The sequence below is a fragment of the Meleagris gallopavo genome, chromosome 1 (genome assembly GCF_000146605.3).
Source record: "Meleagris gallopavo isolate NT-WF06-2002-E0010 breed Aviagen turkey brand Nicholas breeding stock chromosome 1, Turkey_5.1, whole genome shotgun sequence".
Taxonomy (NCBI): domain Eukaryota; kingdom Metazoa; phylum Chordata; class Aves; order Galliformes; family Phasianidae; genus Meleagris; species Meleagris gallopavo.
In genome coordinates, this window is record NC_015011.2 from 31,592,817 (window position 1) to 31,607,540 (window position 14,724).

Sequence of the window (14,724 nt, forward strand, 5' to 3'; positions counted from 1 at the left end):
TAATAGAGAAAAATTATTTCAGAAACATTCTTTCTCCTGTTGAATTCAGGATTTTTTTTTAGTGCCTGGAATGTTTTTGCTAACTATGATCTAAACTGCTAAAAAGAATATTGTTATTTTTGTCATTTTACTTTTAAAGTTAGTTGCATAAACAAACCTTTGATGCAGTCACAAGAATCTGGGGAGTGGGGGGAGGGGGTAAAAGCTTTTTGAAATTGAGTTCAACCCCACTACCACTCTAATTTTGGAAAGATTTGTGCAGTGCCTTGTCCTTTTCTGTGTGCTGTGATTGTTTCAGAGAAACAATCATGGTGTCACAGCTCTCAAAATACACAGATGCCACTGCCTACCTGCAAGTAGCCTTCCTGTTGCATTTTAATATTTGTACATAACTCAGAGTACTGTGCCATGGCAATAAACACTTAAAAAATGCAGATAGATTAAATAGGTTGTGACATTGGCTTGCAAAAAAGGCAGTTTTCAAGGGCAACAATATTACAGTGTTAAAGACCTTGACATCAAGAATGCATATTCTGTCTCTAAAGACTGAAAGAAGCCAATAAACAAAATATTCTACAGCAGTAGAATCAATGAATTTCTGTAATGGACCAAATAAAAATAACAGAGCTGATCATACACAAACACTTTCACTGAGAACTGTTCTTGTCCTTAGAAAATGGTTGTCACTGGTTTTCATTGCTTTTTGTCTTATAGGAATGTATTTGGTTTGATATTATAATCCCTTAATTCATACAATTAATATGAAAAGAAGTAGGAAGTTAATACATGAGCTTTTTATATAAGTTTCCTGATAATAAGTGTAAGCTTATATATAAACGTGAGTAATCAAAATCTCAAACAGCTGCTGAATGACTGAAAGCCCTTAAATTCCTAGTTGCTTCAGGGTTCCAAAATTCTGTGCTTAGCATGGTCAGAAATGTCCAGTCTTGATTGTGCTAGGTGTCATGCTGCCTTTTGGCCTGTTAAGTAAGCAACATGAGGTTGTTTGATGGGTCAGGGCTATTTGACATTTGACACCTAGTTAATAGGGTGTCACAGTGTTGGCTCTGTTAGGTGAACTTGTCAATTCCTTGTGCTGCTTGTGCAAGGATCAGAACAGAACCTAACATTCAAGTTAGTTTTCTATCAGAAAAATTTCTACCTGTCATCTTTTCTGTTTTAAGAGATTTCATCAGTTATGAGACTGTTTGGAGGACATTGCTGCTCTATTTGATATATATATATATTTGTTTTGGAGGAAATAATCTCATATTCTTTGGCTGCTGAAAAGTAAAAGTAAACAAAATTTAGCTTGAGCTAGAGAAATTGCTGCTTTAGAGGTAGGTAAACTTTAGGTTTACCTGGAATGAATCTTCACTATAGACCAGTTAAACACATTTAGCCCACAACCATTTTGCAGATGTCTTAAGAATAATTATTTTAATTGAAATAATAAGAAATCTATGCAGATTCTCAAGCACTTTGTTGAATTGAGACATGTAAGGCTTTCTTGAAATTACAGAAGAATTTGATGCAGAATGGGAGAATGGGTTCAGGTCACCTGAAGTCATTGCCTTGACTGGAAGAATTATACAGGAAGGTAAAAGACAGTCAGGTGTATACTTATTATTATTGGTACACTCGTAAGGTAAATGTAGATCACGATAAAATCATCATTAAGATGAAAAAATAAATACAATGGAACCAAGTTAAAACAAATTTCAAAGAAGGAATTAAATGTGTCAGTCAACTTGATACATACAATCAACTCGTACTGGAGTGAAAGCACATCTCAGAGTGAGAGAACTAATGTATGCCTTTAAAGATTTAATACACCTTTCTGCTTCGTGTTCTCTGTCCTGGCTACATCTACCTATTAGCAAAATAAGCATAATATTTCATAAAGACTGCATATTTTTCACAGTCAGCTGATTGGACAACCTTGTTATACAGAAGAAAAACCTGAAACCAGTTATTACATTCAAAGCCATCTGTAGGCAGCATTATTTTTTTTCTCTAAAATGTAATATCCTAGAATGCACACAATAATACTATTTTGGATAGTGGTTTCTTGATAAAGTAAGTCTTTCTTTGTAACAGAGCAGAACAGATACTCTATCTGAACAGTAGCCATTTTATATTAGTTCAAATATGCTCTAGAGCCATCTTTGCTTTGCTTTGCTTAAATAAGCACTTTATTTCAAGTACTTTATTGGCAGTTAATGATGATCTTGTCATTACATGACAGTATAAGTTTGATTAATATTGTATTGTTTCACATCAAAGCAGGTATTTATGATGTATTAGGGCAAATATATATATGAACTTCTCTGTTAAGAGACAAATCATTTTTCCAAAGTGAGGTGCAGCTATGCAGATATCTTCAACAGAAAGAGTTGAGGGTATACCACATACATGAGATACATAAATATAAGTTATCTTTTCCTTACATATAGTTATGTAGAAGGCACAAATATAACCTTGTTTTCTGGCTCATGACAACATCATTAGTGTTTCTAAGTCAGTTTTCAGAATCTGAATGATTTTGTGGAGTATTAGGTAGTCATTATTCACAAAGGTAGCCATTATTCAGTCTTATTTCAGTTTCTTTGGTTTTTAGAGAAGGGTAATTTGTAATCCTTTTATTTCAAAGTTTTTAAATCTGTAAACAATTCTGCATTTGTTGCATTAAAAAACAAAAACAAAAACAGAAACAAAAACAAAACAACAAGCAAACAAAAAACAACACAAACAAACAGAACAAAAGCTAAATAATTCCTGATTAGTTTTACTGAATTATTTGCCTACGATAATGAACCTTGGAGATGTTCCATATACAGAAGCAAGGTTACAGTGAATTTCACTGAGTGATATAAAAGCTTTAAGGAGAGTTAGAATGGATGATTCAGCACTTAGATTATGGTCAGAACAGCCTTTCACAAACACTTACTTGGGAGAGACCCATAGCGATATTTGGCCACTATAGCAGTACAAGTTCATTATAACTGCATCAAGCACTCTGTTTGCAAAGTTTCAATCTGTTCATTTTATACCTAAGAGTATTCACAAATTAGAGCATCTGATTTATTTCAAAGAGGTTTCAACTTTTATTATTCTTGGACCGTGTTGGTGCACCAGTTTTCCAGCTCATAATTAGTTATCAAACCCAACCAAAGTTTGGGGAAGCCTTTTTTTCCCCATTAATTCTGTAAGCTTAAGTTTGCAGGACATATATAAAAGTCCATTTGTTAGAAATCACCACCTGCATGTCCAGATATGATGTGTGAGAAATGACTAAAGTAAATAAGAGTCTTCCAATAACAAACTTTTGCATTCTTTTTTTTTTTTCCTTTTTTTTAATTGTTAATAATGTCTGAAACAGCTTATGGAAAAAAAAATACAATTCTTCTTTAAGGAGCTTGCTTGAAAAGATTTCCCTTTCTTTGAAGCAGAATTAAATAGTTATTTACGTTAGTTTGCTACTAAATTATACTTAGCAATCATAGGTAATAAGAATAGGTATTTGTTATGGATCTGCACTATATAAACCAAAAGTTGGGTTATATATATATATAAATAACCCTACAAAGCAACTTTATGTTTGATGCATAACAAGAAGAAGCTGGAGCCAACTGGAAAAGTCAAAAATACCCAGAGCATTCCATATGCTTCTCCTAAAAGTCCTATTTTATTTTGTTAAGAAGACGAGTCATAGCTTTATTTACACTTTGATGATGAAAGCAACACTATTTGCTTCATCCTTTTGTACTCAATTATTTCCTCAGGAAAACTATACAGATGCATTGAGTCATTGACTCCCTGTTCACTTTCCCACAGTGTTGGTAAACTAAAGGTCAATATCGAAGTTTATCAGTACTGCATTTTGCAGCATTCAGGTCTGTTCTTCAGGGGGAAATGAAACATTTTCCTGCAAAGGACAAGTGAAATATTCTGTGCTGTCCAATTTCATTTCATAGCTAGAGTCACCTACATATGTAGCACCATTTTCTGAGATGTACATAAGTGCAACTTAGGTATGTTTTTCCATTTGATTATTCATTTTATTGTGGACAGTACAGTAAATGTGTGTAGAATTTTACAGGTATATAAATGAGTAAATTGTGCTAGGCAGTAGACCAAAAACCAATCCATGCTCTTTCTACATGTGACAACCATACAAATTTATTTGGAGCCAATTAGAGCAGAGTTCATTTTACACTACCGCCATCTCTTAGTAAAAACATTTTTTTGATCACTGAGATGAATCTCAGCTTACCTAATTTAGAAATGAAATAAAAACCAAAGGAAATAAAGGAAAACAAAAGCCTAAATACCATATATAATATATTAAATGCAAGATATTATGGAAAGGGAATAATAAAACAAAGTTTGAACAGAACAAAGTTTTTTGGCTTAAGTCAAACAGATTAACACCAGTCTAATCTTCCCTCAAAAATACTAGGCAGCACATCCAGTAATATACTGAGAGTTGTGAAATACTGAAAAATGTGTTAAGCGAAGAACCTGTGAATGAAAAGAGATGCTTACTTGAAGCTAGTCAACCCAGAATGGGGTGGTTGTTTCATCTGCAATTGTCAACTGAGAAAGGATCTAGCTAAATGACAATTAAAAATATGGTATCTTTCATATGTGAAAGCACATGCCAATGCATAGGTAGTGTGTGTGTAAGTCTATTCATTCTTTTGCACAGGTAAGATGATTTGTTTAAGACCAGCAGAAATGAATCAAAGATATGTGCTTAAGGTTTTAAGAGAAAAATATATACTCCAGAGATAGACACTTTGTTTACAAAGGAAAGTGTTATTGTCTTGAAGATTGAAGGAGGACTTCAGAGAATTATAATGATCTTAGACTGTGAATCCCAGCATTATAGTACTTTCTTAAGGAGAAACCTTCAGATCTAAAAATCTGCACTACCACTTCCTTGTCTTGTTATCAAGACAAAGTGAAAAGATTTTATGATCAGTTTTACATGTAGAAAGTTAGCTAAACTCCTGTTTATAACAGTTGATAACAGTAACAGTTGATATTTAGTATATATCACATGATAGCAATAGAATGTGTGTATGTATCGGTTTGTCATAACAAAAAACACAACTCATAGTTTTTTGCTTCTGATCTGGTTAAACTTCTATCCTGAAAGGGACAGCAGGATCATTGCAAACATTGATGTCCTACATTCAATGTTGTTTGGTTTTGATTTATTAAACTTTCAGATAGATATGATTTACTGAAACTCTTCTGTGAATATTTTTACTGTACCCTTTTGATAGTTGGAATCATGCAAATACCGTAGATAACTTTATATTCCTTTTCTCATTTGCTATATATTTATGTAAACTGTACTGCTTCTTCTATTGCAGCTATTATAAAGAAATTTTGAGGACTACTAGTATTCTGACCTAGATTCTCTATAAAAATGAGGGAAATGTGTTTTACAATATGTTATCACAAGTCACAGGAGATGACTTATCTAAGGTAACCGTATAGAAATGAACCATATAAAAATGAAAAAGCTTATACTTTAGAGTCTAATTACTTGTTTGGTTTTGACAAAGAAGGGCTATGTAGAGAAAAGTGCTTGGAATAAGTTTTATTATTATTAGAGCACTTATATCAACAGAAATGCTTCTAATTTTGAATTTATTGAGTTGCTTTTGACTAATGAAACAATGCTGTCTCCAATACACAACCCCTGTCCAAAATGTGTAATTTACTAGCTAAATCAGAACTAGCAGAGTAGCAGAACTACTGTTTGCAAGACTGCTTACTGGGTTTGCGACCCAAACAGTATCGCTTTTGAATTGTCCATTTGTATTAAGAAATGGCTTTGTATTAAGAAAAGGACTTTTCTTAATGTTTGGAAGTACTTGATAGGTTCTGATCAAATGGCTTACATTCTGGAAAAAAGCTGCTATATGGTAGTTAAATGGACGTTGTATAAGGTAAACACATAGTGCTGGAGTCAATGGAAAACACATAATGAGAAATTCAAATCTGGAAAAACACAGAAAATTAAGAAAAACAGGGAAAAATGAATATTTGACTCCTAGTCTTCATTCCTCATGTCAGCACAAGAGGGAAGAGGTTTCAGGATTTTATAGCACTTCTCTAGCATCCTTCCATAGTTGGTCATCTCATCTTATTGAGTGCATCAAGCAAGTGTTAATCAATAATTTTATGACACTGTGCAATAGCAGAGCTGCAGTCTTCACACACATATTCTGGACATTCAATGAGAGCAGAATGTAAAAGACAGAATAAAAACCTGAAAATAATACAGATATAAACAATGTGATTAAATTAGATTCTCGATGAATTCTAAAGCTTTCTGCAAATTATTCAAAGATTGTTTTAAGTGCAGCATTGTAGAACTACTCTGTCAAAGGTACAGCTGTATGATGTACACTTTGGACAGCATGTACTGGGCTAAGAAAGTGTCCTACATAGTAGACACAATAGACACAGGTTTTTTGATCTCCTCACGTCCCATTTCTCACAATGGGTGGCAGAGTACACATTAGAAATAGATTAAATTGTCTTGGTCTTTAAAGTTATTTTGTATATATATCAGCAGGTCACCTCATTAACACTTGGACAAAGTACATAGTAAGTTTGTAATTAAACATCCTCTTCCTTCCCATGGAAATCAAATACAATCCCAGCTTCTTCCTTCCCCGTATTTGTTTATGTTAAACATTATCATTGCCTAAATTATATTAGTTTTGGTACATACTTCAAATAAATTTTTATCACCATGGTCCAGACTGGACAAGTAATCACCACACATGCACTTATTTTATGTAGTGCAGTGCCATGATACCTGAGTGTAACTAAGTTGTCTAGGTGGGATATTGAGTTAAGAAAGCTGTTCTATTAAGAGACAGTGTGAGTACCTCTGTATAATACCACAGTGTTCCATGTAAATATATACCTCCCCTTTTGCTCAGTTGTCTACTCAATGTAACATCTCATGAAATAAAAATATATTTTGTACCAACATAAATATCAGCATGAGAGAAACAGTAACTTAAATGTGCTGGACATTGCTGTCTGCTTTAGGTAGTTGGAGATGTTACTTTCCCCTACATAGTCCTCAGGGTGCTATTGAAATCAGCAAGTGCATCTTCAAGGATGGCCTCTGCATGGGCGTCATGTTAGCCTGTTTATCTATTGCATAGAACTGAGGAATTGGATGCAGTAGGAGTGAGCATACCTTGCTCTCAAGTTTTACTTTTTTAGAGTCCTGGAAATCACTGGTAATAAGATGAATAAAATGGTAACTAGTATTTCCAGCTAGGGAACACGCTCAGGTAAACTGTGTCTGTAAAAAAAAGTGTTGAGTTTTCAGAACTCCTCCACTTTGATTTATGAGCCCACACAGATTCAATTTTCAAATCATTTTTTAATAAATGTATAGAGCTTTTCATCTCTGCTAAATTCTGTTAAGGCACATTGATAAAATACTTATTTTCATTATTTCTACTGATCTAATAGGTTTTAGTAATTCTTGAATGATCTCTGAATTAATTTATCTTTTGGTTGTAGTCTGCTTGAAATCACATTTTAATCTTCACTCGCAGAAGGAGCTCACACATCAAGCTTTTATGGGCACAGCTGTATCAATTTGGTTTTTCAATTTAAATTACCCATATGTTTTTAATTTTGTTTCATACAAATAGATGGATCACTTTCTCTGCTCCCATAAAGCTTTAGAAAATCTGCCTTAACTGAATAGCTTCTTACTTATGTGACCTAAATTCTGGAGAGGTTTTCAGACTGGATACCTACAAAAAATATTCTGTGTTTTCCAAGATTCAGAAGTTCTCAAATAATATCTTTCAAAGGCTATTTTCCTTATTGGGAGTTTTTATGATTTTGCTCATTTTCTTCTTGCCAGCATATTTTGCATATCTTTCCACAAGTTAACTGTGGCTTAACTAATGTATAATTTTTTAGTTTTATTGGTTCACACTTTTAAAAGCTTCCATCTCATCATTACTAACTTTTCCCATTTTAATTATAATATAGAAAACATTTCTTAAACCAATAACAATTTCCAAACTGACAAGAATACTTGAAGTGTGAACCCTGCATAAGCTTTTGCAGTCTGGAGATACTTTCCAGCCTTGGACAGTTATTTGATCCCAGTCATATGTCCTTAGGAACAGAATCCAGATCAGTTTACTTCCTATTACATAATCAAAGTAGTTGTCACGGAGCCTGAAACATTAGTAACTATTTCCACCCATAGGAGTCATGTGCTGCATGAATGTTGAAGAAAAATATTTTCTCCATATGCTCAAGGTGATACTTTCAGGCCATGATTTAGGTGAAGGGTAGGATGTATGCAGAAAATACCCTGGACTGTGATACTGAAGTGGAGAAGACAAACAGCTTGGATCCTAATCTCAAGAGCACAAATGAACTTTGATAGTACTTACAGAAATTTATGGCAGCAGAATTTGAATTGGAGTGTATTGCATCTTCATAATATTAAACTGATAGATGGATGTGAGTATTATCTTCAGCAAGAAATGAACAAAATATTGCAATTTCTGAAGTGTATAATTACATAAAATAACACAAATTCTGATTCTGAAAACCTTAGCTAGTTGTGCAGACTAAGAATAAGCTATTTCTTACCATCATCAATATTTTTTTCTCCAGCTTAGTGTAGAATTATATTAAAATGAATATCTTTTATTATTGATAATGTAAAATCTGCTGCTTTGCAAAGACTCTGCTATTTATTTTTCAAGTAATGTGCAGCAGCAATACAGATAACTCTATTAACACTGACTTGAAGCCTCAGTTCTTCCATTTATAAAATATTAAAAAAGTGAATATTTAACTCTTTTCCCTGCAAACATCAGAACTCTAAAATATTATCCAACATATAGCTTTAGATTTATGTGAAGCCGTTTCTGTTATTCTGGATAATCTTTTTTATAACTTTAATTCTAGTTGAATTGTAAAGACTATGAATATGCTCATGTACTCCGAAGGCTTTGAGCCTGTGACTCAAGAGCAGACTATGAAGAGTTAAAATAATATGTGCCTACAACATGTTTTTAGGCTGGTAACCATCATAGTTAAATATGATGGAGTACTCCTAGAATTCAAAGGATGATAGGAGTGGTTAGAAATAAATGAATAAGCAGATCAATATTCTTTCAATGCAAAGAGCTGATGCTTTGAGCTGTAATGAAGGAGTTTAGCTGAGCTTATTAAAACTTCTTTAATGGAACAACAAAGTTTTGGGGTTTTTCTTTGTTTGTTTGTTTTTGAAAAGTTGATTCGTTTGAGGATTTTTTTTTCAATTATGCCAAATTTTTCATCAGCCTCAATCAACTTATTGTTAAAGCTGATTAATTCTTTGGAGTGGATCACTGGCATTTTCAATTTAGCCTTCAACATTTCATTTCAGTGTACTTCAATTTGGGTGGGGGTGCCAACTTCTCTGTGTTAGATATTTTATTGACTGCTTTTTTGAAGTAATTGAAACAGAATTGCAATCACTGTGGTTGGAATACATTTCATTTAACTTTACTCATCTAGCCATTTAGTAATCCAGACTAAGATGGTCATTTAGGTTTCCCATAAAGTCAGAGAAAAATGGTAATAACAAATGCCTGATGAATGGAAGTCTGACCCAGAACTGTGGGAACTGTGAATGCAGAACAGATTTTAGAAGTTTTAATAATAGTACTCCATGTGAATTTGGCAGCAACAATAAATGAATAAATAAATAAGTTAATTCCAAGGAATGATGAATATTACCAAGACTACATTGTTATCTCATTAATGACTTAGTTGTGCTCATAATCTGATCTCAATCATGTAGCATTAATTTCAGTGTAAATTTTGTCGAATGGGTGTCTCAGTTCAGTAAGAACCTCTTTAGTGACTTAGCAGTAACAGCCCAGCCTTTGTTTAAACATAGATGAACTAAAGGCCTGGTGTGAATGAGATTTTAACTACACTCTGTCGTGGTACTTAACACATTTTTGCTTTTCACAGGGCAACATTTTACCACACAGGATTCCCTTCTGTTTCAGTAATCCTATACTGAGTCCTCAAACTGGAACAGAAGATGTGCCTTTATTCCAGTCTGGATTAGACCTTTCATCATTCCTGCAAACATCAGGAACTCACAGCTTGTATTAGTGCTTGTTTAACAGTTTTTGTTTCTCCATCCAATTTTCTGCTTAGGTGATGCTGTTACTAGGAATCAGCCCATTGCAACACCAAAGCCTAAGAGTAAAGAGAGTTACTGGGATTGTTCATTTATTTTTGTCTTTCAGCACGTGACTTTCCCTTCATTCTGCTTCTCTTCACAGTGCCTGCCTCTGCTAACCTTCCAGGCATTTGGAACAAAGTTATTCCCATGTGTGCTTTGCAAGTATGAGGGGCTATTACTTTCCCACTCTACCTTCAGGCACACGCTAGTGTTGGTACTGCTTCAGTGGTATGAAAAGTATGTTACAATATTGATTCTTAACTGTAAATTATGGATGGTTGAATTACTGCATGTTTCTTTCATAAATATGAGTGTTTAGAACTACTCATTTGTCTGATCTTGGAGAGAAAAAAATAATTTGTCTTTTTTCTTTAATAAGATAAAGCTTGATTTTTAAAATAGCTGTGGTAATATCTTTTAACATTATTGGTCATTGTGCTATTAAGGATTGATGTGAAACAGGCTTTAAAATTAAATAAGACCAGTGGTTCTTTTTTAAAAAAGATTTGACCAGATTAAAAAAATAATAATTGATAAATCCCATCATAAACCTCATAAATAAAAATTAGTATAGTTTACTATATTTATAGTACAATGTACTTATTGTTACATTTTGCTATCTGGAAAGCACTGTCTTTCAATTCGTGGAATTTGGAGAAACTTTACAAAAACAGCAGCTTTCTAAAATACTTGATAATTAGGGTGCATTTTAGCAGTTTTGTTCTTCACAGAGTGTTTTTATCCTGAGGTTAGACCCCAGTGGAAAAAAAAATGCAGTAAAGTCTAATTCTGAGTGTATCTGTAAGACACTTGGGTTTTAATTATCATGTAGCCCTCAGTCTCTGCATATGGGCATTCAGACAAAATGCAGCCTATTTTCCTCTTTCAGGAAGATCAATAGGCTGGCTATCAGTGCTCCTTAGGAGTTACTTTGCCTATTAAAGCTCATAGTTAGAATAAGAGCAGAGGACAGTCTCTCTTGGTCCCTTCAGTAAGAGTCTTTCTATGTCCTGCCTTTCCTCACAACAAAATCCCGAGTCAGAGCAAAACCGTCTCACAAAACTAATAAAGATTTTTTTTTTTCCAAATAATGAATGTTTCTTAAAGAATAATAGAAAATTGCCAAAGAAGTACCACTTAGTATAACAGTAACCCTATAATACTGTCCTGCTTGGAATTAATTGGAGCTGCTAATAAAAATAAGAAAAAAAAATATTCTCAGCTTTCAAACAGGGATTTTTTATATAAATGTAATTCCTATATATCTCATTTCTTAGCTAATGCTACCACAAAGTCACTGATTTTAAATAGAACTGTCATTAATATCATTAGGGTTTAGAGCAGCAGACTATCCAAACCTACAAAACAAAGACTATACCCCACCTATGCTTCCACTTCAGGTATGGAGCTGTATAATTAATTGGCATTTGTTATATAATGAGCTTTAAAAATCTCACTCTTAACTGACAGTTTGCTTAGACATTAGTCCACATCTCAGCTCTGCCACCCATTTTGGTGTAAAATGCAGTCAAGTTATTTATCCTGTTACTGTATTTGTTTTTGGTTTTCTGGAAGTGAATGAAACTTCTGAATCACCTCACCAGAATATTAGGAGACCGAGTGAAATTTGAGAGGATCTTTGCAGTCCCTGGCTTACCATGTGAAGCTGCAATGCCCTACATACGTGCTAAATATTCCTATTGTGCAAAAATATAGGGACAGATTTTTCACATACGATCTCTTTTCCTCTGGGACAAATGGCAGACAGAACACAAGTGGAGAATGAAGCAGTTACTTTAATGGTGCAGATGAGCAAAACTGAAACACTCAGTAAAATCTGTGTCTCTGTAAACATGAGAACAGCACAACCTCTTCTCAGAAGTCTGTGACAAGCTGTTGTACTGAGAGCTGATGCTGGTGCTGGCAACTGCAGAATATTAATGAAGCCCTGGTCTGAACAGGTTGATCGTGACTGACGGAAGTCTGCTGCACTTGGTATCAAGATACATTATTTGTCTGTCGTATTTCCTCTTGGTTTGACCTTGCTGCTTGCTTGCTTATGTGTTTCTTTCTCTCTCACCATTCCTTCCTCCTTTCTCCATTTCCTTCTTTCTTTTCTCCTTCCCTTCCTCTCCCTCCATGTTTCTCTTTTTAATTCACTTGTTCTCATTTGCCCAATTAAATTCTAGTGTGTTGAGATACCTATATAACAGTCTTGCATATCATATTTTTAAAAGTATCCTCTTGCTCTTGTTTTACTATTTCTTAGTAGGTAGACACGTACAGCTCTTTAAGTTAGAGATTTTCTTGTTCGCTGTTATGTAACAGGGATTTATACAGAGGAACTAGAAGAAGCTTAGGATAAAATCCTTGTTCACAGCCTAATTCAAGGTATAGAAAGACTGAGCAGCCTCTCTGTACCTGACAGAGAGAAGAGGGCTGATGGCTTCCTCAGGGACATGCTTCACTCACTGTTCCCATGCTTCTCCTCCATGCAGACTGTCCCTCACCCACCTCTTGCCTATAAAAGGAAGGGGGTGAGCAAGCCTAACTGGTGAGCCATTTACACACAATGGAATTTGTGTGACTGCATGTCAGTTCTGCTGGTGACCTTTATTTACTCAAATGCAGCTTTTTTTTTCCCCTTTGATACTGTGTTCTTCACATGCACATCATCACACTTGACTGTTTTTACATTTTCTGCTGCATATATCTTAATATCTTTCGTAGTTTATAATAAGCTCTGAGAGCTCTGGAAACACTTTTCCCTTGTCATTGCTTCAGTCCTCCCTCTTCTTTTTCTTCCTCTGTCAGAATTTGTACCTACTCATCTAAAATGCTGTTTCATTTTGGTTGCTAATGGATTTTGCACTCATCTGTATACTTCTTATACTATCAAAATCTTACCAGTTAAGTTTAAGGGAAGAGCTGAGGATATTAATGTGCTAGACTGCTTTAGAAGAAGTTCCATTTTGTGGATATTAAATTAAATTTTTACAGGAGAAAGCTGCTTTAGTTCCTGAGAAAGTATGGGATGTTTGAGACGTTGGACTCAATATTTCTGACAAAATGATTACTTTGCTTTTCTTAATGCAACTATGTATGTATTTATTTATGCATTTTCTTTTTACCTTTTAAAGTGAGTTAAAATTGGCTATCGTGATCATAAAGGAATATCAGGGAAGCTATTATTAACATCACTCTGTGGAATATACAGGAGGTGTACGATACAACAATCCAGGCTCCTCTTTGTGGCACGGCAGCATCTGGCATAGGGTAGCAGACAGTCATTCACTATAGCAGTGCTATCAGCTGGCAGTGCTCTGCAGTGGGCTCTGCAGCATAGGCTGAGGCATAGGAAAGCTACTGCACCTTTGCTCTTTTCCCTGATGTCCTCTTAGTTTACTCTGAAGCTTTCAAAGAGAGGAGCTGCTACCCTGACAGGGCAAATACAATGAGATATTTGCAAAGAGCTGATACCTTAGAATCACAGTATTATCTAGGTTGGAAGAGGTCTTCAAGTCCAACCATCAGCCCAACCCACCAAATCCACCACTAAACCATGTCCTGTAATGCCATGTACATTATGCCTTTCCAATGTTTGACTACCCTCTCCATGAAGAAATTTTTCCCAGGATCCAATCTCAACCTCTCCTGGCACAACTTGTGTCTACTTCCTTGCAAACTAATACTTGACACCTGAGGGACAGGATCACCTCCCTTGGCCTGCTGACCATGTTTCTTTTGATGCAGTTCACGATATGGTCGGCTTTCTGGGCTGCAAGGGCACCTTGCTGACTCATATCCAGCTTGCCACCCACCAGTATCCCGGTGTTGTTTCTGATGGTGCTATTCTCCAACCTTTAATCTCCCAGCTTGTATTGATAGCTGTAACTCTTGCCTGCTAGCCACTCTATTTCTCATGTATGCTAGGATGCTGCTGGCATTCATCACCTTGGCATACTTCTGGCTTGTGTTCAGTTGTCTGCTGACCACTACTCCCAGGTCCTTTTCTGCCAAGCAGTTTTCTAGCTACTCTTCCCCAGGCCTACAGCACTGCATTGGATTGCTATAACACTTGGGCACCACTGGAATTCTTCTGACCAATGTACTGGCAGTGATTTTGCCAAACACTGGTGTTTTATTTTTAGGAAAAAGCGTGTTGCCTCAATAAATTGGTTATCACTTTCCATTTTTATGAGGAGCAATTCCTTGATGTTGCACCATATTACCAGAATTTATAATAGAGATAGAAGTGCTATTGTATGAATATGAAATATAAAAACAAATATGCTCAAATTTTGAAGTGTAAGAAAATAATAGTTAACTTTTTTTTCAGGAAATTACTAAAAGTTTTCTCTGATGAGCAGTACAACAGCTTTCTGGGACAGAAAACTGCTATTCCAGGCCATTCAGTTAGGTCATAGAAATAGGATTTTTCTTTTCATGCCAATTTATGT

General features: G+C 34.9%; 1 protein-coding gene across 4 annotated transcripts in view; it reads left to right on the forward strand.

The window, feature by feature from the left end:
- Positions 1-14,724, forward strand: part of SLC16A7 (solute carrier family 16 member 7) — a 61,585-nt gene that overhangs the window by 15,326 nt on the left and 31,535 nt on the right. Inside the window, exon 1 of one of the 4 annotated variants that reach the window (XM_010707634.3) lies at positions 10,415-10,501. The exons of 2 other annotated variants lie outside the window; for them this stretch is intronic. The gene's annotated coding sequence lies outside the window, so the exon portion shown is untranslated. Of the gene's footprint in view, positions 1-10,414; positions 10,502-12,240; positions 12,260-14,724 lie in introns of those variants that run through there. One more of the 4 variants, XM_019612940.2, reaches the window with a different exon arrangement.